The sequence below is a fragment of the Saccopteryx leptura genome, chromosome 2 (genome assembly GCF_036850995.1).
Source record: "Saccopteryx leptura isolate mSacLep1 chromosome 2, mSacLep1_pri_phased_curated, whole genome shotgun sequence".
NCBI classification, from domain to species: Eukaryota; Metazoa; Chordata; class Mammalia; order Chiroptera; family Emballonuridae; genus Saccopteryx; species Saccopteryx leptura.
Window position 1 is genome coordinate 107,228,430 of NC_089504.1, and position 3,592 is coordinate 107,232,021.

The window sequence follows — 3,592 nt, forward strand, 5'->3', positions numbered from 1 at the left end:
TGAACAAAAATATGGACTGAGTTGCAGTTCGTATCTTAAAAAAAGTATGTTGGTCTGCTCGTATCTCAAGGTACCACTGTATATAATGATGCTTGACACATATAAAGCACATTTGCCAATGAATTTGATAGGAAATCCAAATTGCATACACATGCCTAATTAATTTGGCATGTGAAAAAGCAGGATTTAAAAATCATGGAGGCCCTGGCCGGTTGGCTCAGTGGTAGAGCGTCTGCCTGGTGTGCAGAAGTCCCGGGTTCAATTCCCGGCCAGGGCACACAGGAGAATCGCCCATCTGCTTCTTCACCCCCCTCCCCTCCTTACTCTCTGTCTCTCTCTTCCCCTCCCACAGCGAGGCTCCATTGGAGCAAAGATGGCCCGGGCGCTGGGGATGGCTCCTCGGCCTCTGCCCCAGGTGCTGGAGTGGCTCTGGTTGCAACAGAGCGACACCCCGGAGGGGCAGAGCATCGCCCCCTGGTGGGCAGAGCGTCGCCCCTGGTGGGCGTGTGGGGTGGATCCCGGTTGGGCGCATGCAGGAGTCTGTCTGACTGTCTCTCCCCGTTTCCGGCTTCAGAAAAATACAGAAAAAAAAATCATGGAGAAGTGAGAAATTATTCAGTAAATGGCATTGGGATAATTGGGTAACCAGCTGGAAAAAAATAATTGGAGTGATGCCTTACGTATTACACAGAATGAATTCCAAATAAGTAAAGTATTTAAATATTTAAATGTTTTAAACACATGTATTAGAAGAAACAGCGGGGAATTAAAAAAATAATTTCTGAAACCATAAAAATGATGATTTAATAGGACTATATAAAAATAAAAATTTTCTGCATCACAAAGTCATTAATTATAAAAACAGTCAAAAGAGAACTGACAAATTGGGTAAAATATTTGTTACCCTACATCCCAGAGGAGATATAAGTTCTTTGCTAAGTAAATGCTCTATTAAGAAGAATTTCTACAAGTCAGAAACAAAGCAAAATGAAATACCAATACCCCCCCATGCACACAGACATATATAACAGAAAATTTGGCAAAGTAGATAGAAAAAATGGCCCTTAAACACATGGTTTACTCATTAGATAGGGAAATATCACGAACTTTGACAACACTCCATGCTGATGATGTGGCCCCCCTTTTAAAAATATTTTATTTATTGATTTTTAGAGAGAGAAGAGAGGGAGAGAGATTGGGGGAAGAGTAGAAACTCAACTCACAGTAGCCTCCTCTTGTATGTGCCCTGACCAGGCAAGCCAGGGGTTTCAAACCGGCAACCTCAGCATTCCAGGTCAACACTTATCCACTGCGCCAGCACAGGCCAGGGTTATTTGGTTTTTCTCTGTCTTTCATGTCCCCTTCAACTAGAATATAAGTACTATGAAGGCAGAGATTTTGCCTATTTTGTCCAGTGCTGTATCTTTACCACCTAAGAGTACCTGGTACAGGTAGACACTAAATAAGCACTTGTCAAATGAATAAATAAAATAATGAATAAATATGAAAATATCTCCAAAATCTGTTTCCTCCTTCTTTTCCAAGTGAGAGGAGAGGAGAAAGAGAGACAGACTCCTGCATGCACCCTGGCTGGGATCCACTGGAGACCCCTGTCTGGGGCCGATGCTCTGCCCATCCGGGGTCATGCTACAACTGAGCTACCTTTAGCACCTGAAGTGGGTGGCTCCGGCGCCTGGGATGATGTTCTCAAACCAATTGAGCCATGGCTGTGGGAGCAGAAGAGAGAGAGAGAGAGGGCAGAGGGAGGGATGGAGAAGCAGATCATTGCTTCTGTGAGCCCTGACTAGGAATTGAACCGGGATATCCACACGCTGGGCTGATGCTCTACCACTGAACAAACCGGCCAGGGCCCAAAGATTTAATTTATTCATTTTAGAGAGGAGAGAAAGAGAGAAAGAGAGAGAGAGAGAGAGAGAGAGAGGTAGGGGAGGGGCAGAAAGCACCAACTCCCATATGTGCCTTGACCAGGGAAGTCAGGGTTTCAAACCAGCAACCTCAGCATTCCAGGTTGGTGCTTTATCTACTGTGCTACCACAGGTCAGGCACCAAAAATTGTTTTTCTTTTCTTTTCTTTTCTTTTTTTTATAGGAACAGAGAAAGTCAGAGATAGGGACAGACAGACAGGAACGGAGAAAGATGAGAAGCATCAATCATCGGTTTTTCACCTTAGTTGCAACAATCATCAGTTGCGACACCTTAGTTGTTCATTGATTGCTTTCTCATATGTGCCTTGACCGTGGGCCTTCAGCAGACCAAATAATCCCTTGCTCGAGCCAGCAAACTTGGGTCCAAGCTGGTGAGCTTTTTGCTCAAGCCAGATAAGCCCGCGCTCAAGCTGGCGACCTTGGGGTCTCGAACCTGGGTCTTCCACATCCTAGTCTGACGCTCTATCCACTGCGCCACTGCCTGGTTGGGCCAAAAATTGTTGTTGTTGTTTTTTTTTGTTTTTGTTTTTAACAGAGATAGAGAGAGGGATAGACAGGGACAGACAGACAAGAACAGAGAGATGAGAAGCATCAATTATTAGTTTTTCATTGTGCATTACGACACTTTAGTTGTTCATTGATTGTTTTCTCATATGTGCCTTGACCACGGGCCTTTAGCAGACCAAGTAACCCCTTGCTCAAGACAGTGACCCTGGGTCCAAGCTGGTGAGCTTTGCTCAAACCAGATGAGCCCACATTCAAGCTGGCGACCTCGGGGTCTTGAACCTGGGTTCTTCTGCATCCAGTCTGATGCTCTATCCACTGCGCCATCGCCTGGTCAGGCCAAAAATTGTTTTTAAGTGAGGAAAGTAAGACACAATAGTATATTATTCTTTGTGTAAATAATTATATACTTATGTACAAACACCTACACACACACACACCTGTGCATGCATAAGCATATACACTTGTCTATCCAGAGACTTTCTGGAAAGCTATGCAGAAAATGGCACAAGTGGTTGTCCCTGAGACTAGGAGGGCAGAACTGTGCAGCTGGCCACCACAGAGGGGAGGAAAACCTGATTTTTCACACTTTGCCCCTAGAGCTTTTAAATATTGTTCCGTAAATATGCATTAAGTACTCAAAAACTAATTTTTCTTAAATCACTGATTTAAAGAATGACCCAAGAGCCTGACCTGTGGTGGTGCAGTGGATAAAGCGTCAACTTGGAATGCTGAGGTCGCCGGTTCAAAACCCTGGGCTTGCCTGGTCAAGGCACATATGGGAGTTGATGCTTCCTGCTCCTCCCTCCTCCTTCTCTCTCTCTCTCTCTTTCATTCTCTCTCCTCTCTAAAAATTAATAAAAGTAAAAAATTAAAAAAAAAAAAAAAAAAATGACCCAAGAAAAGCAGAAGCTTCTGAAAGAGACAGAAATAACAGCCAGAGGCTCAGTAGGCAGACACGAAGAGTCAAGTGGCCCACGGGTAGGAGAGAAGGGGCTTCCGGGTGGTGAGAAAGCTGTCCTGCACCTTTGACCCCAGAGAGCTCGAGAGCCTCATCCCTCTGTCTGTGTCCCCACCAATCACCTCCGTCTCCTCCCAGCACCAGGGGCTCCACCTTCTCCATTCCTTTTACACTTCTGTGC

At 45.0% G+C, this 3,592-nt stretch overlaps 1 non-coding gene across 1 annotated transcript; it reads left to right on the plus strand.

The window, feature by feature from the left end:
* Window positions 1-201: 201 nt before the first annotated feature.
* TRNAT-GGU (transfer RNA threonine (anticodon GGU)) lies at window positions 202-277 on the plus strand. The gene has a single exon. It is a non-coding gene; the product is annotated as a tRNA-Thr (tRNA).
* The last annotated feature ends 3,315 nt before the right edge of the window (window positions 278-3,592 follow it).